Source organism: Eumetopias jubatus, unplaced genomic scaffold, assembly GCF_037043125.1.
Source record: "Eumetopias jubatus isolate StellerSeaLion01/CBP00866 unplaced genomic scaffold, mEumJub1_p1.0 scaffold_6, whole genome shotgun sequence".
Taxonomy (NCBI): domain Eukaryota; kingdom Metazoa; phylum Chordata; class Mammalia; order Carnivora; family Otariidae; genus Eumetopias; species Eumetopias jubatus.
In genome coordinates, this window is record NW_028274812.1 from 147,997,114 (window position 1) to 148,017,760 (window position 20,647).

General features: G+C 51.4%; 7 non-coding genes across 7 annotated transcripts; 4 read left to right on the forward strand and 3 right to left on the reverse strand.

Moving 5' to 3' along the window:
- The first annotated feature begins 1,536 nt into the window (after nt 1-1,536).
- On the forward strand, nt 1,537-1,642 carry TRNAL-CAA (transfer RNA leucine (anticodon CAA)). The gene is made up of 2 exons: nt 1,537-1,574; nt 1,597-1,642. It is a non-coding gene; the product is annotated as a tRNA-Leu (tRNA).
- Nucleotides 1,643-1,945: 303 nt separating this feature from the next.
- On the reverse strand, nt 1,946-2,017 carry TRNAQ-CUG (transfer RNA glutamine (anticodon CUG)). Its single transcript has one exon. It is a non-coding gene; the product is annotated as a tRNA-Gln (tRNA).
- Nucleotides 2,018-5,385: 3,368 nt separating this feature from the next.
- TRNAL-AAG (transfer RNA leucine (anticodon AAG)) lies at nt 5,386-5,467 on the reverse strand. The gene has a single exon. It is a non-coding gene; the product is annotated as a tRNA-Leu (tRNA).
- A 646-nt stretch (nt 5,468-6,113) lies between these two features.
- Nucleotides 6,114-6,186, forward strand: TRNAM-CAU (transfer RNA methionine (anticodon CAU)). The gene has a single exon. It is a non-coding gene; the product is annotated as a tRNA-Met (tRNA).
- Nucleotides 6,187-8,050: 1,864 nt separating this feature from the next.
- TRNAK-UUU (transfer RNA lysine (anticodon UUU)) lies at nt 8,051-8,123 on the forward strand. The gene has a single exon. It is a non-coding gene; the product is annotated as a tRNA-Lys (tRNA).
- Nucleotides 8,124-10,260: 2,137 nt separating this feature from the next.
- TRNAM-CAU (transfer RNA methionine (anticodon CAU)) lies at nt 10,261-10,333 on the reverse strand. Its single transcript has one exon. It is a non-coding gene; the product is annotated as a tRNA-Met (tRNA).
- A 9,711-nt stretch (nt 10,334-20,044) lies between these two features.
- Nucleotides 20,045-20,116, forward strand: TRNAE-CUC (transfer RNA glutamic acid (anticodon CUC)). Its single transcript has one exon. It is a non-coding gene; the product is annotated as a tRNA-Glu (tRNA).
- Nucleotides 20,117-20,647: the final 531 nt, after the last annotated feature.

Below are 20,647 nucleotides of genomic sequence, written 5' to 3' on the forward strand. Positions count from 1 at the left end.
TGGAGCTGGTCCGCACCTCTCTCCTGCGGTGCGTCCCCTATTCCCGATTTCACATCTCTTCTTTCTTACTGGAATTCCATGTTTGGCGGAACAATTCCTCAGAAGCGTCCTGGGAAAGAGGACATGGGAGGCATTTTCTTTTTTTGGGGGAGGGGGGCCTTGCAAGACCGGAAAGGCCCGCTCGCACCTCACTGGCTGCGGGGCTGGGTGCTGAAGTCTACGGGGCACGGTTTTCTTTCACGGACGTGATCTCCGAGATCTGCTCTGTCTTCAGCGTCAGTCTGCTGTGGAGAAGTTACCATCCTGACCCTAGTCCTTTGCATGCCACGTTTTTTTCTTTTCTCTCTGGAAACTTGTAGGATCTTCACTTTATCCCTGAGATTCTGATATGTCATGATGGGCTTTTCTCCCACACCACGCAAGGCACTTCGTGGGCCTATTTTTATCTGAAGATTTAAGGTCTTCGGTTCTGGAAAATAACCTTGGGTTACGTTTGTATCTCCTTTCCTTCATTTTCTCTTTTACTCTTCCTGGGAACCCCGGTGGCTTGATGGCACACCTTCTACCAAATACCTTTTATGTTCTGTTGGACTCTCTCCGGCTTTCCATCTCCACCCCACACTTTCAAGGAGATTTCTGCAGCCTTATTTTGAAATTCTTAAAAAGACATTTCTGCCATCATAATGTTAATTTTCAGCCTTCCCCCTTGTCTCACGAATGCTGTGTCTTCTCTTACCTCACTGAGGACTTAATTTTAATTTTTAAAAAATTCAGTTTCCCGCATGCGTTTGTTTCGCCTTAGTTCTTTCCCCAGATGCTGTCTGTTAGTTTTGGTCTTTATCCTAGAAATATTTTCACAAGCATCCGATGAGTTTTGTTCGCGGTTCCTGGTTGAAGTGAAGACCGGCAGACCCGCTGTGGGGCGGTGGGGGTGGAGCAAGCTCGCGGCTGGAGAGTCTGCGGACGCGGGGACACCGTGTGGTTGCGGGGCCTTCAAGGTCGGCGTCTGTCCTTTGTCGCCCGCGCACCCGGGCTCCCGCGGGAAGCACACGGAGCCGGCGGACCTGTCTTCGGGCTCCGGGACCTGCGGGGAGGGGGGTCGGGACCCGGTCGGGACTCCGCAGCTACCTGCAGCCCCCGGCGCGCTCGTCCCGCCCCTCTGCGGTCTAGACCCGCGCGCCGGTGGTCTCCCAGTCTGTACCGCTCGCCCACGTCCCGGCTGAGCTCCGCGCGTTCTTCCCGAGCCGCGCTGCGGGTACACACAGGGCCTCTCCAAGGTCAGCTGGGGTCGTTCCTGCGCCCCGGGGTCCCGGCGGGGCGGGGAAGGCACAGGGAGGGAGCGGCGTCCCGAATCGCAGCCTGCGCCCGGAGCAAAGCCTCGCGAGTTCACGCGAAGCTCCGGATCCGCCAAGAAAGTGGTTCAGTTCAGTCCCACTTCTCGGACGCACCGTCAGCGACAGAAAATTCTAACGGCCGAGTGGGCGTTCGTTCCTAACAGTGAACGATTCTACTCGTTTGGGAGGCGCACCCTCGGGTGTCAGGATGGCCGAGTGGTCTAAGGCGCCAGACTCAAGCTTTGCTTCCTCGGAGAGAGGGTTCTGGTCTCCGCATGGAGGCGTGGGTTCGAATCCCACTTCTGACACACCCTTTTCCCCCGCCTCATCTCAACCGCACTTCTATTTTCTCTGTGCTTTTCCTTTTGCGACCTAAACAGCGGGCCTCGGCGAGGTCTGGCCCCTGCCTCCCCCGTGTTGTTTGCAGTCCACCGGCCCTCCTCTCCCCTGCGCCCTCTTAGTGCATCAACACGCCGTTCCCCGAGCGCGTGTGGACCCAGGACCCGAAACGTGGGCTCCCCACGGCGGGTCCTGCGCCCGGGTCCTGCCCCAGCCCATCAAAAGTCCACCTGCCCAAAGTGAAGCGGGGAAGTCAGGCAAAAAGACGGGAAAGGTTCCACCGAGATTTGAACTCGGATCGCTGGATTCAGAGTCCAGAGTGCTAACCATTACACCATGGAACCCTACTTGCCGGTAATTGTCTACACGGTCCATCTGAGATCTCTTCTTCTTTTTTTTTTTTTTAACGAGTGCTGTATGGAATACAATCGAAAATGAAGCGCCACTTTAAACGAAAGCTCTGCCTCTTTTTCCTACTTGATTTTTTTTTTTAAATCTACGAGGGCATTTTTTTGGGGGGGTAGGGGGGATGGAAAATCCCTGCACTTCCCAGCCTCAAGGCTATGGAAAAGCCAAACACCGGAGTGGCAGATGGGTGGCAGGTGGTGGGAAGAGGGCGCTCACGGACCGTTTCCACCGCGCCTAATTCCGGGTTTCTTCCCCTCGATGTCAGGGCAGCGCAGGGTCCGGAGGATGTTCTTCTGGTGGTTTTGATTTTGCCTTCATTTCTGACTCACGCAAAAGGCAAATTGGATTTTCATCTCACTGTTCAAAAGGGAGAAAAGAAAAATATAACATCTCCTTTCTCTAGCTTCACTTACTCAAAGTACCCGCAGACGCCTCTAGAGCAACCTCTCAGGGTCTCGCTGCTTCCCTGCTCAGATGTCCTCGCGGGCTCAGAATCTGATCTGTCGTCCACTCCAAAATGTCTCCAGTGCCGGGCCCCGTCTCTTCCCTCTTTGACACCACAAGTCTGGTACTAACAGAAGCTTCATCGAGCGTGTTGCCTGAGGGCATAGATAAAAGGGTGAGTGCCTGAATATTCGGCGGAAGAGCCCAGGCTTAGACTTTTGGGAGGGTTTCCTTTCTTTCTCCCCATAGGCTAAATCTGACAAGGCTAAGCGGGATGACTGTTGCATCTTTTGTTTTGCTTTGTTTTTGATCTTTCCAGGTCACAGTTCCCAGGTGGACATTCCAGTGTTCATAGGGAACCATAAATAGGGGTCCTCAGGTGTGGTTGGCCAAGAGAAGACATCCTAGTGCTAGGCATACTCATTTAGGTTTTCAAAATCTTAACTTCATTAAGATAACATGATTATTTACCTAGTCACTGTAAGAACAACACATAACAAAGAGATTGTGTGGAGAGCATGACTGGAAGAAATACTCAGGTATAAATGAACCTTCACTCAATCCAAATATTAAGTATTGACCATCTGTTCTCAATGTGCCTCTGGTAGTCTCCCGAGGCTGAATGGCTAAGGAATTCCTGAATCATTTTCTTTAACTCACTCTTTTTCTGGATCTCCAACCAAGCAAGGTGCCGGTCACAAAATAGAGGCTCAATAAACATGGTGGTGGTGGTGGTGGGGAAGCAGTGAAACTCAAAGACTTTTGACCAGGTGACTAAAGTCCTTGTGTTTACACACACACAAGTCTGCATTCCATGTTCATGAGTCTCCTGCCCTTAAAAGATGGTCTAATTGATCTTAGATCTATCTGAGTAATGAACCAAGTCTTTTTTCCCCCATTACAGGTGGCATCCTTTATATTCCCATGAGCCACAACCTTATTCCTTAAAGAATAAGAAAAATGTCCACTGGGTTTAAAAGGATACCAGCACATCAAAAGCCCATTAATTAACCACAGGCTTTCAACTCCTCTCTGAGGATAGGCAAGAGGGAAGGGGTATGAATGACTGCTTTTTCAACCTTAGCACATTTATTCCCAGGGAAAGGATAGTGGGTAAAGACCTGGAAAATGGGGCAGATGGCCATGGGTTGGTTTATTTTTTGAGGGCGGAATTCAAAAGGCTGCACCTTTTCCTTGGATTGCCCATGGGTGGTTCACAAATATGCAGGGTGAATGCAAACAAATGAAGACCACCAAAAGGAATGACTTGGGGAGGGTGGAGAGATGCCTGGGTCCTACAATCCAGAAACAATCTGTTGTCTGGTAATCTAAGCAAGAATGACTTGGTAGCAGAGCTGAACCCAGAAAGAGCAAGCCATTGTGGCATGATCAGCGGTCTACAACCAACCTCGGCTGGAGTGTCCTGGAGAAAGGGGGCTTCAGAACACACGACCCTACATGAAACTGAAGATCTCAGGGTCTTCCTGGGGGCTCAGCTCTGTATACCCTGCTTACTTCACAAATTAGACAGCTATTCTTTCGTATATTTATTCATTGAAATTTACCCAAATTATCTATTCAGTTTTCCTAATATGGGGAAGCCAGAGAAATGTGGTTCTGTATCTGACAAAGCTTATGATGCATGAGGAAAAGCAGGCAATTACACAAAAGTTTCCAAAAGTTATGGTAAATGCCACGTGATGGATAGAGCGATAATGGAACATGCCAACACACAGCGACAGGAATACCCAGTGAAGGGCAGATAGCAAATGAAGAAAGCCTGCGAAGGGACAGTGCTTGTGCTGAGGACTGCTGCACTCTCCCCAGCACGCAGCATTTCTCCTTTGCTGTCTTTATCAGATTGGGATTTTTAAAAATTCATTTATAAATTCATGAATCCAGTTATTTGATTTATGAAGCAAATATCCACTCATTCTAACAACTCAGGCAGAAGTGCAGAAGTGTCTCAGGTAAAATTTATAATCTCCCCCTTTTCTCTGCTCGGACACTGTTACCACCGGGACTAATCTGAAGTGTGTCCTTCTATACCTTGTGCTGTTGTGCTATTCGCCTACATTCTTTGTTCTGGTAACACTGTATCTAAGCTCTCATTCAGAGTTCAAGCTCACTCTCGACGGTAGAAGTTGTGTCCTCTTGGGGCCACCATGCGTCTAATCTTGTCTTCTCTACGAGGCACCAGGGCAGGGAAACTTCCTGTTGTTCCTCTCGATGTTTTCAGTGACTAATTGTAATTCTGGAGGGGGAGATCAAGGGAGACTTCCAGGAGAAAGCGCTTCCAAGCTGAGACCTGGAGCATGAGAAGAAGCCTGGAGGCCGGAGAGAAGTGCCTGGAGCAGGAACCGGGGGAGCCCTAGCGCGCGCGCAGGAGCGGCGGTTCGGATCAGCGCCAGGAAGGTTCAGAACCGGAAACCAAAGGCAGCGGGCATGCCCAGAACAGCGGATTCAGGGAGACTGACCGCTATTCCTTCGTCCATCGTTTATTGAATAATAAGTAAGCGCTGCTGTATCTGCAGGGCCTAGGAAAGGCCCTGGCACATAGAAGAGGCTGAATAAGTATTTTCTAAAATAAATGAGTGTATTAAATGAAGGTCTGTTACATGTTGGATACTTCTGGGTGGTGAAAATACAAGGATGGAGGAAGTCAATATCACACACAGTAGGTGCTCATTAGCTTTTCGTTGATTGAAGACCCATCATGTGTTGGGGGCGGTGTGAATGGGCGCTCTCCGTGGCCCCTGGGAAGGGCCCCCGCCTGGACTTGGAGCCTGTGGGTAACTGCCCACGCTGTAAACGAGAAAGGGACGTGTACGCAGCCAGAGAGCCGTATAAAAAAAAGTTCTGGCAGCGGTGGGATTCGAACCCACGCCCCCGAAGAGACTGGAGCCTTAATCCAGCGCCTTAGACCGCTCGGCCACGCTACCGCCGAAACAACCGCCGTCGCCGGCGCTTCTCCGACTGAGGGTCGCGCGTCTCCCGCCCCTGCTCGCGTCCCCTCGCCGCCCCCAGCCCCCAGCTCGCGCGGGGACCCCGGCCCGCTCGACCCCCCACTCGGCTTCCTCGCAGCTCCAGGCTGGTCCTGAACCGGGCGCCGCGGGCGGAGGCCCCCCGCCCGGCTGGTCACCAGCACTGCAGCGAAGGTGCAGCTGCAGATGGGCTGGAACGGCGGGAAGTGAGCCCCCCGACTCCAGGAGCGAGCAAGTCCGGCCGTTCGGGGCGAGCCTGGGAGCTGCTAAGGGGGAGCAGAAGCCAAGGAGGAATCCCGCCGACCGCGGGCGGAGGCAAGAGCGCGCCCCCCGCCCCTGCGTCCCGCGCTCGCGAAGGTCCCGGCGCCTGCGGGTGGGGCGGCAGCGGGGCTCCGGCTCAGCCCGGCTCAGGTGCGCGCGCGGCCGCGTCTCCGCGGGAAAGGCCGCGAGGGGCCGGGCGCGCCGCCCTATCCCGCCCAGCGCTCGCCCCCAAACCGTGCGCAGCTTGGTGCGAGTGGTTCCGGAACCACGGCTCGCAGAACTGGAGACGACTAGGTCGTACGGAGATCATGGTAGGTGTTCAGTGGGGGTGGGAGGGACAGGTGCCTCCTTAGCGCAGTAGGCAGCGCGTCAGTCTCATAATCTGAAGGTCCTGAGTTCGAACCTCAGAGGGGGCAACACCTTCCTTTTCGCTTTCAATGTTGACAAATCTTCGTTCTTTCTTTTTTTATGCTAAAAAGTGTACAATGTATCTTTTTTTTTTAAATCTAGGAAATCTCTTGATAAGACTGACGGGCAATTCGCAGCTGTTCAACAGAACCATGTAATGTTTACTTACAAAGTGATTTTCCGCTAAGCATTCAATACTCCAAAGTCTTCTGGTTCTTTCTTATACCAGTTGCAGATAGAGCTAGAAGATCTTCAAAACGCCTTTCAGATAGGCTTGACAATCGTTTTTGATACAAAAACACCAGGGTCAGAACCTTACTGGCTCAGGGGCGCTGAGAGGAGGGGCCGACAGAAGGCTGTTTCGGGGTGGGGAGGGTGTAGGATGGTGTGCAATACATTTTTATTATTACTGCTTGGGCATCTCTTACCATTCTTCTGGAATTGCTTACCACCAGATCACCAATGACATCCTATGTGAAAAAAAAAATTATCCCCCCTCAGTCTCATTGCATTGTCCCTCTTTTCCTGCGCCTAGTACTGTTTACTGGACTCTAAGTCACCAGAGAGAAACAGGAAGTGATATTTGGAGTCAAGATAAACACCATCTCAAACAAGAGTGAACATGATGGGTATTTAATATCTTGCTCTTAACATCTCAGCTTATGGAGGAGGAATTTACTCAGTAAGGTATTTACTGAGAACTGAGTATACGCCGGGCACTAATCAAAGCTGTGTCCTTCCCTCTGAATCTATTCCCTCTCACCTTTAAATCCATCCCTGCATACTCTGTGCTGTGGTGTGTGGGCTGGACATCCACCAATTACATTTCCGAAAGCTTTGCCCTGGGACTTGAATGCGATCAGTTGAACCACATTTTGGAATCCTGGGCCTAAGACGTGCTCTGCACCATTGTCCTCCTGCCACACGGTCCCTAGGCCAAATCTGGGTGGCCTTCTACTTCACAGTGGCCTACTCTGTGTTCCTATCATGTCTTGCCCCATTCTGGCCTATTCTGTGTGTGAGACCAGCATAGTCTCTCCAAGATCATCTCTGATCATGTTGTTTCTCCCTGCTTAAAGTCCCCAGCGACTTTGCACTGCCTCAAGGGTGAGGTCTCCACTCCACACACCTGGCCACAATAACCTCAGAACCTGTCGGTCTCTGCTAGGCCCTGCCTTCCTTCCCCCTCCCTGCCATCAACTCTCTCCCTAGCCTTCTGCCTGCCAGCACCTGGGGCCTGCCTTCAGCTCTCGGAAGGTGCTGTGCTCTCTGCTTTTCTGGGAATGCTGGAGCCACATTTTTCTCCAACTTATTATATCAAGCCTTCAATTCTCAGTTTAAACAACACTTCCTGGGAGAAGTCTCCTCACCCCCTTGAAGAGATCACCTCCCTTTACAATCCACGCTATTGGAGGTGTGTGTGTGTGTGCGCGCGCGCGTATGGGGAAGGGGGGTTGGGGCACTATTTATAGTGTGCATATTTTTTTCTTAATTTTCTACCTCTGTTCTCCCTTTATCCTGATTTAAATCTATTAACTTTTTCCATTTTATCTTATTATAGTATAGTTGTGAAGACCACCTCAAATCTGCCTTTAATGATGGCAGGAATAAACGAAATGAACCACATGACAATCATTGTTTTAAAACAAGGATGGAGGTAACTTTTCCCCAGTGACCTGGGGGCAGAAGTTGTCTGGAGCCATATTCAAAAGGGCAAGGGATGGAGTTGGGAATAAGGAAAAGGAACACAAACAGAATTTAAAAAAAGGGACATTAAAAATATTAACGATAGAATAAAAAGAAAGATATTTGCATTCTGGACATGCACTTTTTTTCACACTAGGACACAGAGGAAAGCAGCTATGTTATGGTGCCCAGGTAGCTCAGATGGTAGAGCATCAGACTTTTAATCTGAGGGTCCAGGGTTCAAGTCCCTGTTTGGGCGTATTTCTTGGTTTTCAGCATCTGACTACACCTTTGGAAAGCTGTCTGTTTTATGCAGAAATGGGACAGGGACAAATTACCTAGGTTGCAACACCAACAGAAAACCTTTAGGGTTAAGTATTTCTAGCCCACAAAATGGGTAAGTAAGTGAAGAAAGATAGTAGTGAATAGGTGGGAGCTTTAGGGTAAGACAGCCCAAATCTTTGTGAAGAGAACTAAATGTGCATAGTCCCAGAGTCACAATCTTTGCCTTTGATCTCATTTAACTAAAACAAATTAGGCCAGAGTGAAGTTACTACCTACCCTTTGTAAAGGACGTGGTTGGCCATTTCTAGAACTCCCTGAGTGAAGCACAAGAACTCTACTCAAGAGCTGGTTGGTAAATGACCGGCTGTGGAGGCTTTTTTGGACATTTGAGTTCAATAAGGGTGACAAGGATAAAAATTAAATAGAACTGAAAACTCTCATCTAACCTTGCAGTGTACAATACCTTATAAGGTATCGTAACCTTGTTTAGGAAAATAGCATGCTATGCTTGGAACTCCGTGTTTCCGGAATCCACCCAGGGCCAACCACATGGACCAACACAACTTTAAATCAGCTTGGCTTCATTTTTGGTGGTGAATGCACCAGACCATTGTTGCTTGATAGCGTAGTCATTGAAATTTTATTACTTCTGGTACTCCTATCACAGATGTATAGATTTGATTTCCACTGTAGAGTTTATTTTACATAGGTGAGAACATGCTAATCAACCACAAATATGGCTATAATATATTCACATTCTGGCTTGGAATGTCTCTGACATTTGGTTACTGTGTGTCAGTCCTGCAAGCCTGAAAAACTCTGGGTTAGATTAAAAAATAGTTTCTGTTTCTACAAAGGAGGACAGATTCTGACTAGTGATGGCTCCGACCAGGATCAATCATTCTCTAAACAACTGCCTGACTAGCCCATCCTGTTCTTTGGCCTCTCCCGATCTTTTACTGCATCTCTTAAACGGTGGCAGATGCAGGCTTCAGAACCAGAGGCCGAGGGTCCGGAAGACACTGAGATGAGCCGTGTTATATGCCTTCTTGAGTCTGCATCAGAATGAACTGTTGACAGAGCTCTCCTGAAATACAAATTCTCAGGTCCAGACATTTTGCAGGAGCAGTCCAAGTATTGCCCTCTCTTTTTCCAGCACTGACTGAATCAGAGAGGTATGGCCTGCAGGGTGAATTTCAGTAGGTGTGTCTCTTGTGGGGACTATTGCAAAAACCCAGATTTGAGACCTTCATTGCCTTGAGTAACAGAGTGATAAGGAATATGGAAGAAAAAGATTTAATATGCTAATGAGTTCATTGATTTAGTTGACAAGTGTTCATTGTCAGATGCTGAGTTAGGCACTGGGAATACAGGAGTGGACAAAACAGACCAGTGATGACTTTCACATAATATACAGTCTAAGCGGGTGGATGGGTAATAGACAATAAGGGTGTTAAATAAAAGGACAAGGCAACTCATATAGTAATAAGTGCTCTGAAGAAAATAAAACAGGTGCAGCAATGTAGTGGGAGTTTGGTGGCTGAGAGATGGAATGGAGTATTAATTTCCTAGGGCTGCCTTAACAAATCGCCACAAGCTAGAAATCCAAAATCGGGGTATTGACAGGGCTGTGCTCCCTCTGAAGTTTCCAGGGAAGAATCCTTTCTTGCCTCTTCCAGCTTCTGGTGGGAATCCTTGGACATGTTTTCGTGGGTCACTGACCAGTGCAGTGGGATGGAAACTAGTTAGAACCAGATTTTACAGGGAGGCCACGGCAAGAAGATAGCATGCATATAAGAAGAGGAAGCCACAAGACGTGCTGAGAAAATTCAATATCGGGTTTTCACTTATCTGTCCATTGGTTTTTTCAATAAATTAAGTTGCATCAATAGGGGGATAGCCTCCCAAGAAGGAATCGAAATGAGAGGAACTTGGACAAAAGAGCTTGTTAATTGGAAAGAGACGAAGTCATTGCACGTATAGAACTAAAGAAGAATCTTCATATGTACATATGTACCCATCAGGAGGAAGAAAGTTGAGACTTAGCCTCCCTGGCAGCATAGCGTCAAGGAGGGGTGTTATTCCCTGACCGGGTCAGGGCAAAACGGAACTGCCCCCTCTGAGGTTCGAACTCAGGACCTTCAGATTATGAGACTGACGCGCTGCCTACTGCGCTAAGGAGGCAGGTGGCAGAAGCCTCTCAGCACATGGTTTTAACTGTGGGTTTTACTTTGCTTCAACTTAGTTCAGCCCCGGATTACTCTCCCCCAACCCTTCGGAAATGCTCTCCGGCAACAACAGCTTCCTAAACCCGAGTCAGGTGGACAAAGTAGCCGTTGATGCTCCTGCCTTCGCTCCGCTTCCTCTGAGCTACGACCCCCACCCCCGGCACCAGAAGGAGACTTCCTAGATGTCGGTCCCGGAGGCCTGCACTCCACCGGCCCCCGCGTCCGACTGCTTGCGCATCAGCAGTCCACGCGCTCGCGTGCGACCGTCTCGCACAACACGGACAGGTTCCTCCTGAGGACTGCTGCCGTCCGTTCCAGGAGACAGCCCCAAGTCCAGGGGCCGCAGGCGTCCGGCCCGGGCACCCGCGGGACAGCACACGGTCCGGAGGGGGAGGGGTCCGGAGCGCACGGCGAGGGCTGCCAGCGCCCGGCCGGGGGTGCGGGACCGGAGGAGGGCCGCAGGGGTGTCCACCTGCCCGGAGACCGCTTCGGTGCGGAGCTCGGCGCGCAGGGTTGCCACTCCCTGGACAGCCTCACCTCTCCAGCCGCCCCGGGGCTGGAGGCACCGCTGCGTCAAAGTCAAGTGCACCTGCCCGCGTCATCCCGCTTCGGCACCTGCCGTCCTGGCCCCGCGCGGATCCCGCGAGCCGTGCTCTGTGGCTCGCGGAGGCGCGCGCTCAGGGCTGAGGCCCTCGGTGACTTGGCTGTGCCAACAAGCGTGGCGGTAGCAACGTGGTTCTGCCTGGAGATGAACTGTTGTGCTTGAGTTCACATAATGCTAGTTTAAGGACTTGGAATGACGCGTAGCTGTCGCACGATGGGTGTTGGACAAGTCCGTACTCAGGCTGTGCTCCCATCCCGCCGCGCGGCGCTGTTACGGGACCCCCGGCCCTGTTCCCTGCGCGGCGAACCTTCCCCCCCGGCCCCGCTTGTTCATTCCGATGCTGGTCTCATTGTTAACCTTGTGAGCAGCGTGACCACATTGTCTAAGGCTTTAGATAGTGGAAATGAGCATGGTTGCCACAGGAACGCCAGCCAGAATGACACCAACACTCAGCTGAAAATAGCACTGGGTCTTATCTTTTTTTAGAAACAAAAAAACACGCATTGTCTTTTTTTGTTTTTTAAAGATTTTGTTTATTTATTTTGACGGGGGGAGACGGGGAGGCGGGGAGACGGGGAGGGAGGGGGGAGCACAGGCGGGGGGGCGGGGGAGGGAGAAGCGGGCTTCCTGCCGAGCGGGGAGCCCCACGCGGGGCTCGATCCCAGGGCCCTGGGATCATGACCTGAGCTGAGGGCAGACGCTTAACGACTGAGCCACCCAGGCTCGCCCGCATTATTTTATTGATTACTCTATTTCCTGATTCAGAGGTTGGGTGGACAAACAAAACGGGGCATTTCCATACCGTGTATTGGCCCCTTGCAGCGAGGAGCTGATTCCAGCAGATGACCTTGCTCTCTACACTTAAGTTGACACCTAAGTCATGTGTAAAAGCAGGGCAGCAACAACAAAAATCCCGCCTCGCTCCTACCTACTTTTACTTGAAGCATAGCATCCAGAAACTTCTTCCTGATCAGTAGGCAGCTTTAATGAGACTACCAGACACATAAAACAAATGATTGCTGGTATCTTGTTCAAATACAAACTGGACCTTGCTTGCCTATCTGCATATTTGGCAGAAAGTGCAAATGTAAATTTGGCAAATTCCATTTAGCCTATAAACTTTTTACCAAAGAAAATGAAAAGACATTATCTGGTGAATGTTCCGTACATCTTGTAGGCAACACTGCTAAAAAAAAAACAAAAACAAAAACAAAAAACTTATGGTTTGTTTACTCATGATTTTGAGGCCATCACGGTTTATTGAACTTTAGGGTCACTGTTTACTTTCTTCAAAATGCACAGAAGCACTTAATGAGATTTCTGACTTTATAACAATGGAAGGAGATAGCCTTCTTAGGTGTGCATCTCCATGATGGCTTTGGTGGTCAGCTCTAGGAAAAATGTTAAAACGTTGGCCTTCTGTAAAACCTTTACTTCCGAAGTGTGGGATGAAAAGAATGTCTTCTCTGATTTGGAAACACTTCGAGGGTGAGAATGGCAAAAAGGACCACAGCCAAACAAATTTATATGCTCTTTCTCCAACGTTGTTTGGTGGTACGTGATGTAGATTGTGGCAAAGGCTTACACACACACACACACACACACACACACACACACACACAAAGACTCATTTTTTGGTGGAAACAAGACTGCTTCAGAAAGAAAAAGAATGGTCACAGGAAAGGACAGCCAAGCATCAAGTGAAACAGGACTTCCTTAATTTCTTAACTAAAAGTATAACTTACTTAAAATCCATGTTTTATTTCACAAGTTCAAATTCCTGCTGTGCTTTTATCAACATGAGGAGAACTGGAGAAGGAGGAGGTCTGTAGGCTGGAGAGGAGATCAAGGCATCTGTGAACATGGTCATGCTTTCTGATATTCAGGGGAGATGTCAGTCACATCACTGGCTGTGCTCCGTGGGAAATGGGGTTGGAGGCGTAAGTTGAAGGAATCATCAGGGTGTGGAGGGTACTTACAGTCATGTGATCGGTGAGCTCGCACAGGCAGAGGGTGCACATGCAGAATATATGAGGACTCAGGTCAGAGCCCTGGAGAACTCCAACATTTAGAGGCTGGGAAGAGGAGGAGATAAAGAAGGAACGACACTGAAGTAGAAAGAAAACTGAGAGGGTGTGGTGTTCCAAGCCAAGTGAAGAATGTGCTTCCATAAAGAGGAAATATCAGCTGGGCCAAATGCTCCTGAGAAGCAGAGCAAACTGAAGACTGAGAATTGACCACCGATTTCTCAAGATGGAGTCTGCTGGGACTTGACCAGTTTTCCGTGGAGGGGAGGCTGAAGTTTGGTTTAGAGTGGTTGAAGAGAGGAGCACAGTTAGGGGGATTCTCTTCCTGTGTAGACACTCAGGTTTTGGAGAGAGTGGTGGTGTGTTTGATTTGACCAGGGCTTGGGAGTTGGACAAAGGACAGGAAGGCTATCCAAGTTAGTAATGCTGGTGATTACCCATGAAATCTAGGTTGCATAAGGAAGGAGGTAAAGAGGTGAGGAGGAAGGAGATGCGTTAAAAAATTTGCCAGGAGGCAAGAGAAATTGAGCTAAAAAGACAAGAAGTGGTCAGCATAAGATATGCTTGAAATGTACATCTTGGGTGGGTACTGGAAATTTAAATTAAGGGGCGACTGGGTGGCTCAGTCGTTAAGCGTCTGCCTTCGGCTCAGGTCGTGATCCCAGGGTCCTGGGATGGAGCTGCATCGGGCTCCCTGCTCCGCGGGAAGCCTGCCTCTCCCTCTGCCACTCCCCCTGCTTGTGTTCCCTCTCTCGCTGTGTCTCTCTCTGTCAAATAAACAAAATCTTAAAAAAAAAGAAATTTAAATTAAGTGTAAGGTCAAAGGTTGTGTGTTTTTCAAATTGCAGGTCGTGATGCCTTTGTGCGTCATGAAATCAATGGATAGGAATTAGAATTTCAATTAAGGTGAAAGAGAATTGAGTGCAAAATGTCAGCATGCATTACAAGTAAATAAGGGTTGTGATGTGAATGGTATTTCTAATTACGGATCCCACTAGAAAAAGTTTGAGAAACATCAGGGTAGGAAGGGAAAGGAAATAATCTTTTTTTTTGAAAAAATAAAAGATTTCTAATCTTTAGAAATGAAAAGCCTAGGGGGAGATGGGGTGGGATGGGCAGCAAGGGCTGAGGGAACCCACATCCCACTTGCACACTTGGACCCCATTTGTTCACCAAGGTTTGGAAGGCTCTGTGGTGTCCCCTCTGCAGACGAGGGAAAGGAAGATAGTGTGGTAGGATTTTTTTCTCACAAGTTTCCTAAATACCTAGAGAGGGTGAGAAGTTCAAGCTCCTGACAGAGTAATGTGGGCAAATTTACTGAAACTGATTTTTAAGCAGAAGAAACCACAGTTCTGAGATTAGGGGAACTGTTAAGATTTCTTTCCTTTTGACCAGAAGACTAGCCTAGATTTTATCCTGTTACCATCTTCTCAACCTCCCACCCTGTCCTCCTCACCTGCTGAGACCCCTCCGTTCTGAGCCAATTCTCCAGTGTGTTTAGGAGGTGATTCCCAGCAACACGTCCTCATCAGCTCTGTTGGCTTCTTTTTATTCACCTCTGGACCCCATCTTGCTGACCCTGGGGACTCCCCGTGCCAGCGTGCAATGGCATTTCTTCCTCTGCACAGACTCAGGCCTGTTGTTTTCACTGTTTTCTCCCTGGTTTTCAAATCTCTCTTCTTCACAAGAAAAGCATCCCCTCGGAGAAGACCGGCTCCTCTCCTGACAGGTGAGCAGCATCATCCCGTTCCTGCTCGCCTCAGCCCCCCGCTCTGTCTTCCTTGCCACATTCTACCAGCAACAGAGTCCCGGGGGTCTCCCTCTGCTGTACCCCCTGGGTCTGTCTTTGTCCTGCTGCCAGCTGTGTGTCTTCCTGCTCCTCCACCCCGGCGTCTCTCCTCCAGTCCGCCAACTGCCTCCAATCTGGCTTCTTGGCTTCTATTCTTGCATGTCCTGTGCTGTTTCCCACGTGAGGTGCCCTGCAACACACTGGAGGAGCAGGTGAAGAGGGGCTGAGGTCGGGCCTGAGCCCTGAGAGCCGAGCCACGAGTCCTTAAAGATGGGTGACCTTTTCCCTTTGTGGTACTTCAGCAGGCCTGAGGGCTGCCTTTCTGGAATTCATCCAACAAAGTGGGTCATTCTTACATGATTTGCACAAAGGCACGCCGTGTGCTGGCCGTGGGCGCCCTTGCACAGTCCTGGCATGACAAGCTTGCCGCAGTACCAGCCACGCTGACCCCCTGGCTCAGAGGGACCCTTCTCTGGCTCCCCGGAGGCTCTTGTCAAGTTCAAAGTCTTGAGCACTGTCAGGATACAGCTCACAATGTGTTCTTCCGATGTACTACAATGTAGCACAGAGTTCCAAAGCAGAGTGGTTTGGGGTGGGCGGAGTAATGCCCCCCACAGACACCCACTAATTCCTGGAACCTGTGAATGGTACATGGTAGAAGGGGCTTTGCCGATGGGATTAAGGTTAAGGACTGTGAGACGGGGAGGTGATCCTAATCACAAGTGGCAGGGGAAGTACAGAGTAGGTCAGAGAGGTGTGATTTAGGAAGGCCCACCACTGATGGGCTCCCAGCAGCCTGTTCCAGCTGGGACTGGCCATCAGCTTACAGCCAGCAGAAAACCAAGACCTGGGTTTCGAAAGCTTCCCAGAAAGGAATGCAGCCTGCCAACGCCTTGATTTCAGCGTGGTGAGACCACACCAGACTTCAGACCTACAAAACTCGAAGCTAATCAGTTTGTGTCAATTAAAACCAGTGTTTGTGGTAATGAGGCTATGATTGTTAAAAAGCCATTTTAGTGTCTTTCTTGATTCTGTGGGCTCACGTGGGCAGTTCTGTTTCCCAGGGTGTCAGCAAGAACTCCAGGCCTTCAGGGCTTGACTGGGCTGGGACGCCTCAGGGCATGGCTGATGCTTGTGATCTGCTTGTGATCTCCCCGAGCTGCTGCCCTGGGCGCGCTGGCCTCTCCACGGGGCTCAGTTTTCTCACAGTCTGGTCACTGGGTTCTCAGACAGAGCTGCCCAAGATGGAGCATTCCAAGAAACCGAGTTAGAAGCTGCAAAGGTTCTTATGACTCAGGCCTAGAACTGTTGCCCGGTGCACTGGGGAGACCCTGGGCCCTGGCGCCTCAACCCAGCCTGTCCCAAAGAAGTCGCCAAGACTCTCGGTCTCCTCAGAAAGAATTCAAGGACAGACACAGCCCAGCGGACAGTGGGTTCAAGCAGGAACTTTTATTAAAGCAAAGTACTGTCTGGAGACGTGAGAGCCGGCCGCTCCAGGGAGACGCACTGGGGTTGGGCTTCCATCTTTCATTGACAGGTGTTCACGAGGGGGCGGGATATTCATCACTGGAGACAGATTTCTTGGAAACAAGATTACGTGCTTTTTTTCTAGTTGCTGCTCCCCCCGCCCCCATTCGGTTAGGGGTTTCTAGTCTGGCACACTTAGGGAGGAGATGTTAGTATGTTAATGTAGCACAATGACGGATAATGTGAACTGTGGCCTACCTTGTCAGCCATCTTGGGCCTGTCTGGGCTAATCCAGTTTCTTGTGGCTTTGCTGTGGATGCTGCCAGGACAGGCCTCTGACCTTCCCCGCAGCCGGCCACGGCTGCCTCCTTGCTGGCCTCCGGGCATCCCGTTAGAGCCTCACTAACTGCCCACCCTGACAGAACTGTCACAGGGTCCCTTCAATGACACTCCATTAGGTCAGCCCAGATCCACTGGGACTGGGCCATCGGGTGATCACTGACAGACGTGCGACATTCGGGTCACTCTTCGGAGACTGGCTGTTACACAGGTAAGTCTTTCTCTCAGCCCCTGCACTGTTGACTCTCTGCTCGGCTCTTGTTAAACTAATAACTAGTGATTTTCAAGGTTGGTTTCCCTGGCAACCTGTCTCCTTCCTCAGGGGACCTAGAGCTTTCCAAAAGTCACCTCATTAACATAACAAAAGGCACCTCCATCGTTCTCCTCACTTAGGAAATTTCAAGGGCTATTGGAACTCTGCCAGCTACAGCACAAATAAATATACATTTATTATTGTTAAAAAATAAAACCACAGGCCCCAAATGGCATCATTTAGGCCAGGTCACCAAACCTGGGCTTAATACCTAACAGTTTTAACCTCCCCCAGAAATGAAAGTCTTAACGGGTCAGTGGGGAATTTTCTGATCTGCACCAAACAGATAGTCAGGTGGGCCTTCTCACTCCTCACGAACGAAGGAAGTTGAGGTATTCCACCTATCACGACCCTCCTGCCTCTTCTCCTGTGGGAAGGCTAACTTCTTTTGTGGGGGGATGGGAGCGTGTCTACCAGGCAGGTTACCTCACTAATGCTGATCAGGCGATTCCCAATTGGTTGGTTTAAGATTCCATTTCTGGGAAAGCCAAAACCGTCCTTAAGCCTTGGTTTGGTGACTTGGGGCTTAGCATAAGTGACTCCATTTTGGACCTGTTGTCTTTTTTTTTTTTTTAAACACTATCCTATGCTTGACCTTTAGGTTTTGCCGCAGGGAGGGGTGGTGCGATCCTTTGGACTGGAAGAAACTCCTGTTACTAGCCTACTATCCTGGGGATTGCTCCACTCTGCCCTGGGCCTTTCCCAAAGCAGGAAGACCATGTCACATTTTGTAAATGGTGCTGCATAACAATCGCATGTGTGACAACTATATAATCCAACACAGATTTGCAACACGTCTGAACTTCAAGTTTTTTCAGGGACTTCTCACACAAAAACCTGTGCACGAATGTTCTTTTTGGATTGGACAAAAGACCTACAGAGATATTTCACCAAAGAAGATACATAGATGGCAAATAGGCAGATGAGGAAGGTTTCAACATCATTAGCCACTAGGGAAGGGCAAATTACAAGCACAAGGAGATGTCATTATATACCTATCAGAAGGGCTAAAATAAATCCTGACACCGCAGATACTTACGAGGCCGTGTATATGGCTGGTGGGAGTACTAGCCTGTGCAGCTACTCTGGAAAGCTGTTTGGCAGTTTCTTTAAAAACAAAACACGCAAGTACAATGCCACTCAGCGGTTGCACTCCTGCTTATTTATTCCAGAGAAATGAAGGCTGGTATTTATACAAAAACCTGTACACAATGGTCTACAAGAGTTTTATTCACAATAGTAGAAATCTGGAAACAACCCAGATGTCTTTCAGTGGGAGGATGTTCGAAGTGTGCTAAATTCACACCACAGAATACCACTCAGCAATAAAAAGGAACCAACTATTGATACCCTCAACAATCTGGATGAATCTCCAGAGGATGACGGTGGGTGCAAAAGCCAACGGCGACATCTCAACAGGTTACATGCTGTGTGAGTCCATTTACATCCCATTCTCGAAATTGCCAAGCTATAGACATGGAAAGCACATCAGTGGCTGCCGCATGCGGGGGAGAGGGGGAAAGTGGTTGTGGCTAGGAAAGGTCAAATTAGGGATCCCAGTGGTGATGGAAATGTTTTGTGTCTTGACTTTATCAATATCAGTATCCTGCTGGACATGCTGCACTCAAGTTTTGCAGGATGTTACCACTGGGGGCACCTCGGTGCCTAGTCGGGATCTCGGTGTATTATTTATAACTGCATGTGAATCTACAATTGTCTAACAATTAAAAATTAGTTCAAAGAAGATGGAGGTCAGGGGCTGAAAAGTAGCCATTTCTAACGAGTCCTTACAAGAGGTGAAGAGGGCACTCAGAGACAGAGCATCCAGAGCACAGGGAAGAGTGGGGGGAGCGGGGCCCCAAGAACCAGAGCGCCTGCTCCAGGAAGGAAGGGTTGCCAGTAGTTAGCAGCCTGAACACAACTTGAGGACCACAGTGGACCAAGGCATCTGAAGGTTGGAGGGTAATAGCGTCCCGGGATTGGGAGGCCGGCCTCAGCGGACGAGGCAAGGAAGGGAGACAGATGCTGTTCTTGCAGCGCGCTTGGCGGTGGGTGGAAGGAGAGCCTGGGCGAGAATCAGGAGGGCACGGCGGGAGGGCTGGCTTTTGTCCCGGCCGTCTGAAGGGGGAGACTGCGGCGTTCCGGAATTTGAAGAGAGGCCGACACGGGAGGGAGATGGCAGGGCGGAGGGCAACGGCGCAGACGCGGCGCTCACCGGGCCGCGAACCCAGGGAACGCTGCTCCTCGGAGACGAAGGCGGAGCCTGGGGTCTGCGCCGAGCCGGCGGGTGAGCAGGGGGAGGCGGGGCGAGGGCGGCTCGGGCGGAGTCGCGGCCCTCCCGCCGCAGCCCCGCCGCCCGGGCTCCCGGGGCCGGCTGCCCTTGCCCTGCGGCGCTGCGGAGCGGCGTGGGTTTGCTGAAGGACCGTGCGGGGCGGGATACCTGACGCTAACCCTTCCCCAGGCGCCCGGAGGGCCCGTCCGGGCGGGGAACGGCCTGGGGAGAGCGGGCCGGAGAGGACCCCCGCTGCGGGGGGAGCTCCGCGCGAGGGACGGAGGGGAGCGCGGTGTCGGCGGAGCCGAGCCCGAGCCCGGGCCGGGCGAGGCGGCGTAGCGCTCGGCAGAAGGGGGGCGCCCCGCGCCTGTCGCCCGTGCACCGCCTTCCCGTGCTTCCCGCTTCGGGAAAAGGCCGCCCCGCTCCCCGGCTCTGTCTGACACCGGCGGTGTTTCCAGGACCGCCTCCCGCCGAGGCCGGGGCGGACCAGGGCCCTTGCGGTCTCCGGGCGGACGCTGTCCAGCCGAGCGCGCCGAACAGCCCGGACGACTTGGCCGCCCAAGTCTTTCTCTGCACCGCACAGTATTTCCTTGACAAACGCCGCTCCCGGAGGGAACCGGACATAAATTAGGAAACGGTTTTCCCCTTCGAACGGCTCGCCGGTCCCTGAGAAACAGGAAGACCGGCGCAGATCGCGGTCTGGGGCCCGCCCTGAGGGCCTCGTCCCACCCGCCGGTTCTCGGGCGGGTCCAGGCGCCCCCGCCGGGTCGCTGCGGCCGCGGTCCCAGGCGGCCATCGGTGCGCGGCCGGGAGCGCACGCAGCCTGTAGGCCTGTGCAGAGGAGGCTCCGCCAGCGTCCCTGGTGGTCTAGTGGTTAGGATTCGGCGCTCTCACCGCCGCGGCCCGGGTTCGATTCCCGGTCAGGGAAAGCGTCCTTTTGCTTCGCGGGCCCGGGGGGATCCTGCAAAGACGGCCTGGAATCGTGTAAGACTTAACTCTTAATTTTCACACGAGGCGTCTTGTGCTTAGAAATTCTCCAACAGTGTTGATAACTCCAAGTGCAGAATGACAAGCAACGTAATTGCTCTAAAAATGTAGTCACAGAGCACTTGCCCCGGCTGGAGCGCGAGGCGGCAGTACGGAGTGCTGGGCCCTCTCGAGTCGGTTGGGTGGCCCCGTGAGCGGGGAATTCCGGAGAGAAGCGGTCACCCGCGGGGTTGTTCGCGAGGAGCAGAGCGCCTGGAGGACGCGCAGGAGGAGGGGCGGGGCGGGGCGGGAAGTCACCTGGCGGGCGCGGCGGCAGGTGCGCGCGGGGTCGCCCGGAAGCCCCCAGGCCCCCAGCCCCGCCGGGCCGCCGCCCTGCCCCGCACGCTGGTGGCGGCAGCTGCCCGAGGCGGGGTCCGGGGACGGGGAACTGCTGTGCGACACCCGGACGCTGGCACGCGCGGCCTCAGCATCC